This window comes from Lissotriton vulgaris, chromosome 5 (genome assembly GCF_964263255.1).
Source record: "Lissotriton vulgaris chromosome 5, aLisVul1.2, whole genome shotgun sequence".
NCBI classification, from domain to species: domain Eukaryota; kingdom Metazoa; phylum Chordata; class Amphibia; order Caudata; family Salamandridae; genus Lissotriton; species Lissotriton vulgaris.
The window spans coordinates 1,732,037,938-1,732,052,288 of NC_141693.1; positions in this window are offsets into that span (position 1 = coordinate 1,732,037,938).

Genomic DNA, 14,351 nt, shown 5'->3' on the forward strand with positions numbered 1-14,351 from the left:
AGCCAGAATATTGATTTCCTATCTACAAACAGGTAATACAAAAATATCGACTCCAAAATATCGATAGGAAAAAATATAGACAGTCAATATCTTAAAAGTAATTTAAAACTAATATAATAATAAATATAATTAATTTAAACATACTTAAAATACCTAAATAAACTTAAAATTAATAAATAATTAATGCAACTTAATTTTTTTTTAATTTTAAAACACACACATATATTTATATATATATATATATATATATATATATATATATATATATATATATATATATATATATATTATTAACAAAACATATACAATATTTTTTACGTAGGATAGCGAGAGGGTTAAATTTACTATTCAGACTCCAGAGAGTGCAATAGTAGGGAAAGCGTTGGATATCGTAGGGGTAAAAATTACTATTCCCACTCCAGAGAGTGCAACAGTAAGGAAAGCGTTGGATAGCGTAAGGTTAAAAATGACTTTTCCCACTCCATTGAGCGCAACAGTAGGGAAAGCGTTGGATAACGTAGGGGTAAAAATTACTATTCCCACTCCAGTGAGTGCAACAGTAGGGAAAGCGTTGGATAGCGTAGGGGTAAAAATTACTATTCCAACTTCAGAGAGTGCAACAGTAGGGCAAGCGTTGGCTAGTGAGAGGGTAAAAATTACTATTACCACTCCAGAGAGAGCAACAGTAGGGAAAGCATTGGATAGCGTAGGGGTAAAAATTACTATTCCCACTCCAGAGAGCGCAACAGTAGAGAAAGCATTGGATAGTGTAGGGGTAAAAATAACTATTCCCACTCCAGAGAGTGCAACAGTAGGGAAAGTGTTGGATAGCGTAGGAGTAAAAATTACTATTCCCACTCCAGTGAGTGCAACTGTAGGGAAAGCGTTGGATAGCGTAGGGATAAAAATTACTATTCCTACTCCAGAGAGTACAACAGTAGGGAAAGCGTTGGATAGCGTAGGGGTAAAAATTACTATTCCCACTCCAGTGAGTGCATCAGTAGGGAAAGCGTTGGATAGTGTAGGGGTAAAAATTACTATTCCAATTCCAGAGAGTGCATCAGTAGGGAAAGCGTTGGATAGTGTAGGGGTAAAAATTAATATTCCCACTCCAGTGAGTGCAACAGTAGGGAAAGCGTTGGATAGCGTAGGAGTAGAAATTACTATTCCCACTCCAGTGAGTGCAACAGTAGGGAAAGTGTTGGATAGTGTAGGGATAAAAATTACTATTCCTACTCCAGAGAGTGCAACAGTAGGGAAAGCGTTGAATAGCGTAGATATAAAACTTGCTATTCCCACTCCAATGAGTGCAACAGTAGGGAAAGCATTGGATAGCGTAGGGGTAAAAATTACTATTCCAACTCCAGTGAGTGCATCACTAGGGAAAGCGTCGGATAGCGTAGGGGTAAAAATGAGTATTCCCACTCCAGTGAGTGCAACAGTAGGGAAAGTATTGGATAGCGTAGGAGTAAAAATTACTATTCCCACTCCAGTGAGTGCAACAATAGTGAAAGTGTTGGATAGCGTAGGGATAAAAATTATTATTCCTACTCCAGAGAGTGCAACAGTAGGGAAAGCGTTGGATTAGGTAGAGATAAAAATTACTATTCCCACTCCAGTGAGTGCAACAGTAGGGAAAGCGTTGGATAGCGTAGGGGTAAAAATTACTATTCCAACTCCAGAGAGTGCAACAGTAGGGAAAGCGTTGGATAGCGTAGGGGTAAAAATTACTATTCCCACTCCAGTGAGTGCAACAGTAGGGAAAGCGTTGGATAGCGTAGGGGTAAAAATTATTATTCCCACTCCAGTGAGTGCAATAGTAGGGGAGGTAAATACTTCATATATAAATATAAATAACATAAATATAATACCAATTACAAAATAATTAAAATATTTTACAATTTTATAAAATATATTAATTAATCAATTAAAATTACAAATGAAAATTAACTAATAATAAAAATTACCTACTAATACTAATTATTTATCAATTACCAATAAATTCATTTACAATATAAAAATAAATAAAAATTAGACACAAAAAAATATTTAATAAATGTAATTACTTACAATTAAATTACTTCCCAAGCTATTCCCCTATAAACACACAACCCACTACAGAAAATAATGTCATAAAAGTAACATATTTATCAATTAATCAATTACAATAAATTACAAATTATATTTTAATTAATTACCAATTAATAATTAATTAACAATTAATTCCAAATGAACAACAATAAATAAAATAACATATTTAATTAATTATAATTAAATTACTTCCCACCCTATTCCCCTATAAACCCACAACCCGTTACTAAAAATAAATGACTAAAATTAACATATGTATTAATTAATCAATTAAAATGAATTACCAATTATATTTTAATTAATTACCAATTCATAATTAATTAACAACAAATTCCAAATAAATACCAATAAATAAAATAACATATTTAATTAAATATAATTAAATTACTTCCCACCCTATTCCCCTATAAACCCACAACCCGCTACAAAAAATAAATGACTAAAATTAGCATATTTATCAATTAATCAATTAAAATCAATTACCAATTATATTTTAATTAATTACCAATTAATAATTAATTAACAATGAATTCTAAATAAATACCAATAAATAAAATAACATTTAATTAATTATAATTAAATTACTTCCCACCCTATTCCCCTATAAACCCACAACCCGCTACAGAAAATAAATTACTAAAATTAACATATTTATCAATTAATCAATTAAAATAATTACCAATTATATTTTAATTAATTACCAATTAATAATTAATTAACAATTCTTTCTAAATAAATAACAATAAATAAAATAACACATTTAATTAATTATAATTAAATTACTTCCCACCCTATTCCCCTATAAACCCACAACCCGCTACAGAATTATATTACACAAAAATAAAAAATTAATATTAACTTACCTTAAATTCGATATTTTTGTTGTCTATATTCTGTCTAGCCGATATTATGTCCATTCTATATTTTTGATTCGATATTATGTCCATTCTATTCAATATTAAAATTTTCTAGTCAATATTTTGGTAGTCTATATTATTTCTAGTCGATATTATGTCTATTCTATATTTTTTACTCGATATTATGTCTAGTCGATAATAAAAACTCGGTATTTTGACTCTATACCATTATTCCTGTATGTGATTATTGTTTTTGTTTTGGTTATTATTCCTGTACATGATTGTTGTATTTACTCCCCTCGTGTCATTATGCTCCATCATCTAGCTCATCCTTCGTTCACCCAGGTGCATAAATGATCTGTTAGGTGTGCTCTATTTGATTCAATTCCTATTAGATACCCCATTTGACTCATGTTTTGATTATTGTTTTGGTATTGCGTATTATTCCTGTAAAGGATTATTGTATTTACTCCCCTTATGTCATTATGCTCCATCGTCTAGCCCATTCCTCGTTCTCCCAGGTTTATAAATGATATGTTATGTGTGCATTATTTGATTCAATGCCTATTAGATTCCCCATTTGACTCATGTTTTGATCTGTTACCTTCCTTTCCCTCAAATTGTAAAGCGCTCTGATATCCTTCGGAATCAAGTTCGCGCTATATAAAACTTTATAAATAAATAAAAATAATCTTCCAAACTAACAGTAGATAGCAGAAAGATTCCCAGAGGGTGTGAACATGCAATGCATGCTTCATCATAGACTGTGGGTAGAAATAAAAAAAGAGGAATTACATCAACATACAAAACTTTCAGCTCCCGGGCACCCGCCTTAAGGCAATAGTAGCACCTACAACTGAGCAATGATGAAATAGATCTTAATGGTGTTTAACATGAAGAAATGTGGAAAGCAGGTTTATATTCCCTGTTATCAAGTCTCCACTCACTGTAGAGCTGGAATCTTTAGGTGCACAGATAGTTCTCCCAATACCTCCAAAGAACAATCCCCAACACCCAAAACAATTGAATAGGTGTCTGTGGAGTAGGCATGGGCGGAAAATCCGTTCCGCTCGCGGATTTTGCGGATTTTCGGGAAATCCGCAATCCGCGAGATTTGCGAATTTCCTGCAAAATCCGCAAATCCGCGAGCAGCGGATTTTGCTCGCACTGCTCGCACTGTTCGCGTGAGTTCGCGCCCCGCGAATAAGTGCGAAATTGCAGAAATACGATCTAAGCAAAACTGAAAGTAACTACTTACCAGGTTCAAAAGTTCAGGCACATCATTAGTAGCCATTTCCTGTAGTGCTTCCTGAGGGGCCCCTCCAGAGTTCAGTTGCCAGTTGAAACTATTATGTGACCCTGCTCTGAACCTCAGAATAGTTACACATATGCCACAAAGGTCATGAATTACAGCTAAGGGAGACAAGCAGGAGCCAGGCTGGAAGTTAAAATCCATTAATCAGCCCCTAATTCATTATTGTCAGTTGGGGCAGGGCAGGTGTTGTAACTAATTTTGCAACAATGAAAGCACTTAGCAAGTGCAAAAGATCACTAATCAGGGCGCACTAAGGAAGCAGGTGCCAGCTAAAAAAATATTCTGTGACACATTAATCAGCCCCAAATTAATTCAGGTCACTTGAGGCAGGGAAGGTGTGCTTTGCTTTGCCGAAAATAATGTACACTGGACAACCAGAGGGTGTGGTGATGAAACAGAGGGTGGCATGGGTGGGCCAGAGGGTGGCATGAGTAGTCAGAGAGTGGCAGTGGTGACAGAGAGTGGCAGTGATGAAGAAGAGTGTCCCAAACAGGTTGGACACGTAGAAACAACAAGTTCGCAAAACTTGCGACCCGACAGGTAAGTTCGCAAATTGCGAAATTGTAAAAACCCTCGCGAACTGGCAGAAACACGGGCGAACACAAAAAAAAAAAAAATCCGCAAATTCGCGGGAATTCGCGGATTTTGCGGATTGCGAATCCGCAAATCCGCAAAATTCGCGAACGCGAGATCCGCAAAATTCGCTCATGCTTACTGTGGAGTATGCCTGAAGGCAACAGGGGGATAGGAAATGGAAGGGGATAGGAAGAGAAGACAAAACTCCTGGATGTGGCACATCAGTGGACATTTATCTCAGATGGAAGCCCCTAAAATCTCTGTGATTCCTATGTACATACAGAAACACCATTATAAGTATGATAGGAATGCATGCATTCAACATATATTTACATGAGTTCCCCCGTTAGCAATCACTTACCCTTTAATTGAAAGGAGTATGACCAATAGGACTTCCTTTACCCTTTCAATGGGGAACACTAGTCATAACGGTTATGATAATCCAATGAGTCACTGTCCCAACATAACATCAGTTAAGAGTTATAGGGAAATAAAGGATGGAATCATCTACTTGTTGAGTCCATTATTTATAGTCTCTGTAGTGCTTAGCAATGCATGCTATATAGTTAGTTGGAGCCACAAGCTCAGTGCACTGACCTGGTTGATGAGTAGTATTGTTGTTTACTTTGTCAGATGTTGTCCAGTCACAAGGAAGGATGCTGGTGACAGGAGGAACCCACAACCAATGTAGAGCGGGGAGTGGAGCCAGCCAGGAACTGACAGCAGGTAAGGGACTCCAGGTGATTGCTAGCTTATGAAGTAGCACTGGAGGCGCAATGCAGAACCAGCTAGGAGTACGAAGCAGGTAAGGGATTCCAGGTTGGTGCTGGCTTATGAGTGAGCACTGGACGTGCAATGCGGAGCCAGCCAAGAATACGAAGCAGGTAAGGGATTCCAGGTGAGTGCTGGTGTTAGAAGGGGCGGCCCCAGAGGCCAGGCTATGTCCACCCGACTGCTCCGTGACCCACCTCTCCTGCCAATAATGCCGAGCCTTGACGAGAGGTCCTCACCAGGGAGAACTTCCAGTAACGAATCGTACACACTGAGATCGCAGCACACTTACGAACGGACACCACACCGTAGGTTTTCAGTAACAAGTTCTTTATGAACAGAAAAAGGAATCAGCACTCTTATTTACAAGCGATCGAGGGATCGTAAAGTCTCAGAGATTCGGGTAAAAGGGAAGAGGGACAGTCTTAGTCTTTTGGCCAGTACGAAGCGTACCCTAAGCACAGCTCTCAATCCTCGAGCCGGGGGGGATACGGGAGATCATAGTTGTACTGGATGTCCTACTCACTTCAAGTTGACTCAGTTCGTGTTGGTAGCGTCGATGGTCCAGCCAGACCAGAGTACTCCTCGAGCCGCGACGAAGTCAGCAGGGCTCGATCCGGAGGATAGTTCTTGAGGAGCCGCGACCACGTCAGCAGGGCTCAGGATGTTCGATAAAGATCTTTAAGGTTCAAGATCGAGCCGCGACGAGGTCAGCAGGGCTCCGATGTTCCGGTTCCGTAGTTACGAGGATGAGCCGCGACAGCGTCAGCAGGGCTCGAAGAGTTCCAAAGTTCAGTTTTCCCCAAGGGTAGGCCACGATCAGATCAGCAGGGCTCTCTTGTCCAGGATACAACTGCCTGCTAGTTCTTGGGCGGGCCTTGATAAAGTCCAGTGGCCCTTTGATGTCCGGGACCCTCTCATGCGGAGGTCTTATGCCTTGGGGGCTGGTCATTGGTGAGGTCCAGCGGTAGGCCCTTTGATCTCTTTGAGGATGCGTCTGGGAATTCCCCGACGCCCAGCAGGGTCTGGAGCCAGCACTCGGGGAGGCCAGAGTTGCGATCGAAACCGGCTCCCAGGGGAAGGCCAGAGGTGGGACAGAAACCAGTCTCTCAGGGGAGGCCGGAGGTGCAATCGAAACTCCCTGTCTTATCTCACTCGGGGAGCCCTCACCCTCCCAGCTGGGGCTGGCGCGTCTGAAGCCTAAGTGTCGCTGGGGCTGGGGTCATGCTAGGCCCAGGGAGTCAGGGATCTCGGGAAGGGAAAATGGCTGCCGGTGGGCCTATGGGGCCTTGCAGGGTCTGGCGCGCAGGGCCAGGGAGGAGTACGGGGGTATGCCGGGGCTGGTCGTCGGCGTTTGGGCGGACATGGACAGGACGACCAGGGGTTTCTGGGCGCGGGGCTAAGCTAACAGGGTGCTGAGGATCAGGGGAAACAACTCCACGAGGCCAGGTCCAACAGCTGACTTATGATTGAGCGCTGGACGTGCAATGCAGAGCCAGCCAGGAGTACGAAGCAGGTAAGGGATTCCAGGTGAGTGCTGGCTTATGAGTGACCGCTGGAAGAGCAATGTGGAGCCAGCCAGGAGTACGGAGGAGTTTTAAAAGAGTCAGGCATTTTAATTTGGTGTGATGAATTCTGGTAACTTTTCTCCCCAAGTGTGTCCACAGAAGAAATACACTATGATATTTAAGGCTTTATTTTGAGCCAGTTTTCTGTGAGATTAAATGCAAGAGTATAATTGAAGAAAGCCTTAGAAATTTAGCAAATGCGAAAGCACAGAATATAACTGGGAGAGGTGTTAGAGTAGACTAACAGCTAGGGCGGTCGACCTTGAATCTGGGAAACGGGGTTTGAGTCTCGGCAATGACGCTGAACATCCTGTGATTCTGGGCAAATAACTTAGAGGCATATGTATGAAAATCCGTTTTTGCGATTCTCAAATAGCGATTTTTTGAGAATCCCTATTTGAGAATTGCAAAACGGAATGCATTAAAAAAATTCGCAATTCTTTTGCGAATTCTTAGTACTCCTTAATTTCAATTAGCAAATTGTGAAATCGCAATTAAGGAATACCTTCCCATTCATTCCTATGGGCCAGGAAGCCCATTGGAATGAATGGGAAGTCATTCTCAATTTGCGATTCGCAAATTGAGAATAAATTCAAGGGTGCAAGGGTGTCTTAAGGACACCCTGATGCACCCCTGAAATGAACATGTGTGCGCATATGGCGCACATGCATGCCCTAAGGGCATGTATGTGCGCCACATAGTACCTTGAAAAATGCGAAAAAAGCATTTTTTAAAGAAAACGCAAATTACCACCAACTTAAAGTTGGTGGTAATTTGCGATTTCTTAAGGAGAAATCACACAACTTGGATGCTAGTTGCATAGCATTTAAGGAATCACAATTTGAGGTCCTAAATGCTAACGCAAAATTAAGGAATCGCAAATTTTGCGATTCTTTAATTTTTCGATGCGATTTTCCTCAAACATCACGTTTTGTGAATTTTTTGTTGCAAACGCTGCTTTTTTGCGGTTCGTAGCATTTGCGACTAAAATGTGTTTCTTATATATGCCCCCAAATCTTCCTGTGCCTAATAAAAAAAAAAAAATGTTTCCTCATGTAACACAACTGGTGCTCGTGTAAAGCGTTCTAAAACCCGATACCTTCGGGTCAAGTTCGAGCTATATAAAACTCAGTAAAAAAAATAGAATTATTATGGAAATAGACGGTATTTTACATGGTGCATTTTGTAAGGATCCATTCATGCTTAATCTTTAGCATTAAAGTTTGCCATCAAGAGAGTTCTGTATTTCAGTGTTGTCAACAAAGATGCATAATTGAATTTCGTCTGTTTTCCCAGGCCACAGCCACCCTTTCTTTGAGGTGAGTCTGAAATATGTGTCTGAAGGAACATTGGTAAGAGAGGCCGGCCATGATGCGTCTCTGCGAGGAGCTTCATCGCTCTCTGTTGTCTTGCCGGAAGCTTCTAAATCCCAGTCTTCCTCATTGAAAGGACTGCGAACAGGAATTTTATACCATCCAAATCATTTATTTTGAGAAAAATATACCTTGCGACCCATAATTCATATGCACATTCATAATAATGCTTCAAATTCTTATGCTATTCCCTAAGCACTAGCTATTCAATTGAATACATGAATATATAAAGCAGACGCATGCTGTCAGTCAGAACGTATGATAAATGTAACACACATTCCTGCACAATAATTAACATAAACACATCAGCTATTGCAAATGAATTACCACTTATACATGAGCAGCCAAACTCATATACAATAAAGGGGGTGGGGTTTCGTAGAAGATGTATGTAGCAAAATATATAGCATTTTCTCATGCTGCAATTCCAGGTAGCATATCACTGAATATCTTTCAGCTAAGCCCATTCACAGTAACATATATATATGTATACATATATGTGTGTGTATATATATATATATCCTACTGGCGGTCGCCAGTAGGTATATATAGTTAGGACCTAGTTACCATAGGAAATCCCCAATATTCTATTGGGAATAACTTTGGCGCTGATTGAGGAATCTGCGTGTAATTTTCCTTAAATTTGCTCATCTACGCTCCTCTCCTTCCCTGAAAGTTTGGGGGGGATTCGTCAAGCGGGGGCCGAGATAAAATGGGGGTCCCAAAACGTGTTTTCCCCATGTTAATTTCCATAGGGCGGTCGACCTCACTTTTAGCCCGAACGGCTGAATGGATTTCCACCAAACTTGGCAAAATTGTAGGGACTGGTAGCCCAATGTGCCTTTGCTATGTCTCTAGATATGTGCTCCAGTGTTTTTTGAGTAATTTAGGTTAAAATATATATATATTTATCTATGGCCGCGCCCCGGTACGCGCACCGGGGAGCGCACAGGGCGCGCTACGCGGCTTGCGCGCGGAAAGCTGATTGGCTCTCGGGTGTCTGTAAACATTCGAAACAGTCCGGAGCGGCCGCCATCTTGTGTCTCGGTAAGATCGAGACAGAAGAGGTGGCAAAAACAAAGGGGGAAATGACCATAAGGGGGCAGAGTAGACCCCCCCTGACCCCCTAGGTTTGATGTGGGGGCTATAAAAGGGCTCCGCGGGAGAAAAAAATTAATTCGATTTTCGCGGGGGGAGCGCCCGGTACGCGCACCGGGGAGCGGACCGGGGAGCGTGGAATGGGGAAAACCCAGTTTATTCACTGCGTCACCTCTACGACCCTTTCTTGCGTCAAAACGCCCCTTTTGAATACATTACACCTGATGTAGGTATAATGTGGCGCAGGGGTTTACAAAGTGACGCATCTACCTAGATGCGTCACTTTGTAAATATAACTCAATAAGGTGCATGTTTTACGCTGCGGATGCGTCTCAAAAAGTGACGTACCAGTGGCGTAAAAGTACAAAGTGACGCATCTACCTAGATGCGTCACTTTGTAAATATGACTCAATAAGGTGCATTTTTAACAGCACTGGTGCGTCACAAAAAGTGACGTTCCGGTGGCGTAAAAGTGACGCATGGCCTTATAAATGAGGCCTTCAGTCTTCTACTCATGCGTCATATTAAATATATGACGTATTATGTCGCAAGTACTTACAGGTACGTCAGTATTTCAGACGTATCTGTAAGCGCAAAAGTGATGCATTGCTGGAGTGTGTCACAAAAATGATGCAACTCCAGCAATGCATCCTTTCACATGGGGCCAGGCCCTTGTGAAAGGGCCTGCATCAGTCTTACGCCTGCTGTGAAACAGGCGCAAGATTTGGACGCAACAGCGTCATAAAAGTGACGCAGTGATATCTCATAGATTTCACTGCGTCACCTCTACGACCCTTTATTGCATCAATATGTCCCTTTTGCATACATTACACCTGACATAGGTATAATGTGGCACAGGGGTTTACAAAGTGATGCATCTACCTAGATGCGTCACTTTGTAAATATGACTCAATAAGGTGCATGTTTTACAGCACTGGTGCGTCACAAAAAGTGACGTACCGGTGGCGTAAAAGTGACGCATGGCCTCATAAATGAGGCCTTCAGTCTTCTAGTCATGCGCCATATTAAATATATGACGCATTATGTCGCAAGTACTTACAGATACGTCAGTATTTCAGATGTATCTGTAAGCGCAAAAGTGATGCATTGCTGGAGTACGTTACAAAATGATGCAATTCCAGCAATGCATCCTTTCACATGGGGCCAGGCCCATGTGAAAGGGCCTGCATCAGTCTTACGCCTGATGTGAAACAGGCGCAAGATTTGGACGCAACAGCGTCATAAAAGTGACGCAGAGATATCTCATAGATTTCACTGCGTCACCTCTACGACCCTTTCTTGCGTCAATACATCCCTTTTGCATACATTACACCTGACGTAGGTATAATGTGGCGCAGGGGTTTACAAAGTGACGCATCTACCTCGATGCGTCACTTTGTAAATATGACTCAATAAGGTGCATTTTTAACAGCACTGGTGCGTCACAAAAAGTGACGTACCGGTGGCGTAAAAGTGACGCATGGCCTCATAAATAAGGCCTTCAGTCTTCTACTCATGCGTCATATTAAATATATGACGTATTATGTCGCAAGTACTTACAGATACGTCAGTATTTCAGATGTATCTGTAAGCGCAAAAGTGATGCATTGCTGGAGTGCATCACAAAAATGATGCCACTCCAGCAATGCATCTTTTCTTACCCTTCCACACCCCTGTTCCTTTTCTACATTTTCTTGGAATATCTACATTCCCCATGTTCACTCTCCTCATCTGTAAACGCAAAAGTGATGCATTGCTGGAGTGCGTTACAAAAATGATGCAATTCCAGCAATGCATCCTTTCACTTGGGGCCAGGCCCATGTGAAAGGGCCTGCATCAGTCTTACGCCTGATGTGAAACAGGCGCAAGATTTGGACGCAACAGCGTCATAAAAGTGACGCAGAGATATCTTATAGATTTCACTGCGTCACCTCTACGACCCTTTCTTGCGTCAATACATCCCTTTTGCATACATTACACCTGACGTAGGTATAATGTGGCGCAGGGGTTTACAAAGGGACGCATCTACCTAGATGCGTCACTTTGTAAATATGACTCAATAAGGTGCATTTTTAACAGCACTGGTGCGTCACAAAAAGTGACGTACTGGTGGCGTAAAAGTGACGCATCAGTGTTCTACTCATGCGTCATATTAAATATATGACGTATTATGTCGCAAGTACTTACAGATACGTCAGTATTTCAGATGTATCTGTAAGCGCAAAAGTGATGCATTGCTGGAGTGCGTCACAAAAATGATGCTACTCCAGCAATGTATCTTTTCTTACCCTTCCACACCCCTGTTCCTTTTCTACATTTTCTTTGAATATCTACATTCCCCATGTTCACTCTCCTTCTCCTTACTTTCCTTCCCAACACTCACCTTCTTTCAGTCACCCTACTTCACTTCCTTTCTCCTCTCATACCTTTCTGTTCTTTCTTACTCATTTTCCTTTCCTTTATCAATGCACTCCACTTCACTTACTCTTTTTCATTTTTTTAAGAATATAGCTCTTTGATGAGAATTGGAGGTAGTTCTGAAAAGAACTTTTTTTTTCTTCTTTTTTCTTTTTTTAGAACAAAAACAAAAACAGGGAATGGAAACTGCTCAACAGGAGCAAAAAAAAAAAATTCGGGCTGGGAACGGCAGCGATGGTTCTCCAATGATCGAACCATGAGCAGAACACTTTGCTCCCCAAAGCAAAGTAGCTGATCACAGTATCTGCATTTAAGGACGCCTTTGTTAAATGCAGGCTGAATGTTCGGAACCAGCTCTTGTGATCTCCCCCTCACCGATGTTGTTGGTCCTCCGGTTAATGTAGAGGCCCCATCACTGGGAAAATTAAACCTTGGCCTGCGAGTCTTCATCAGGACTATTAGTGTGGGCAGCCAGAAGAGTAGCAGAAGCCCTGAAACAGATTAATTGTATATATATAAAATTATATGTATATGGGGCTGTTGCATAGCCAAAACAATAATATTAGCTATAAATGAAGTTTTGGCTTACCTAATCAATGTAGGTGGCAGGGGGAGGTGATATTTTCAGTCTCACACCCAGAGATAGGGAATTACTACCTAAAAGAATATACTATATAAGACTCGCAGGCCAAGGTTTAATTTTCCATAAGGCCTAAAAGATGAGTCGAAACGTCGACGCCATAGAATCTTTGTCCTGGACGTTGTTATACATTTTTGTGTGCAATGTAATGTTGGAAGCATTGTCTCCAAAAAATTGGTTTGAATTTATCACACGCCAGGCCATCTGTAAATTGTACATTGTGTAAATTCATTGTTTGTATATCCAAATCTGAAGTACTCTTCATTGTATGCTTTTTCTATATCTTTCTATTCTAGCACGCTAAATTCAGTCTCTTGCACATACTCCAGTTTGGGCAACCAAATTCTCTTTCTATATGGTGAAGTAGCCACGAATGCAATGAATTAAAATTGCCCTGGTTTCATAATTATTGCTGTTGCTTTTTTGATTTGATTCTATACAAATTATCATTGAATGTACTTGGGCTGATTTGCTGTACATGCCTCATGACTAAGAAAAGGTGACTATTGTTTAAGTAGAAATAATTGTCTGAGACTATAATTAAGGGTGGGCATAAAATCCGTTTCGCGGGCGAATTTGCGGATTTTACGTGATTTCGCGATCCGCGAATCTCGCGAAATCGCTGTAAAATCCGCGAATCAGCGGGGACGAATTTTCAGCCAAGCAAGGGTTACAGCAGCAGGTGCAAAAGTTGAACCTAATTTCTTTGTAACCTTTTACAAAAGGGTTACAAACAAATTAACTTCAACTTGGACACCTGCTGCTAATTGCTTCCTGGCGCCTCGTTGCCTACTTGCAACTATTCTCTGACCCTGCTCTGACCCTTGAAGCAGGGTCAGAGAATAGTTACAAGTAGGCAACAGGCACCTGCCCAAGGAATTAAACCTCATCAGGAAGTACTTACAGATATAAAAAACAGGAAGAAGGGAGAGGATGGCAAATACACCCATTTTGAGTTGTCAGGAGGGGTTAAACTAAAAGAGACCTTTACAGCACAATTTTCATATGCATTTTGCTAAAAATAAAAAGCTGTATGTTCTGTAGGGGCAACTCAGGAATCTGGCCCTTCAGAGATCCGGCCACTCTTTCTTTCTCTCGTTCTCCCTCTCCCTCTCTCTTTCCCTCTCTTTATCTATCTATCTATCTATCTATCTATCTATCTATCTATCTATCTATCTATCTATCTATCTATCTATCTATCTCTCTCTCCCTCTCCCATAAACGACTGCATGGGTAACTTCGCTATGCAAGCGGCTCGCAAAGACGCAAAAATCCCCGCGAACACGCAAAAAATCTTGCGAACACGCAAAAAACCCTGCGAACACGCAAAAAACAAAAATCCGCAAATTCGCACAAATTCGCGAATTTTGCGGATCGCGAATTCGCCCATGCTTACTTATAATGCATACAGCGAGAACAATATTATAAAAGAATACTGAAAGAGCATTGTACGGTTTCTAAACCGTATACAAATACATACATAAATAATAATGGCAAAAAATACTCACCTGGTGCTTCTAAAATACGCCTACCCCAATGTACCTAACCTGGCCTAGTACGAGGGAAGACGTAAGTGTGGTGTAGCATAGGATTTAGTTTTCTTTGCCACAAATCTATCCAAGATTTCTCTTATGTACTAATCAG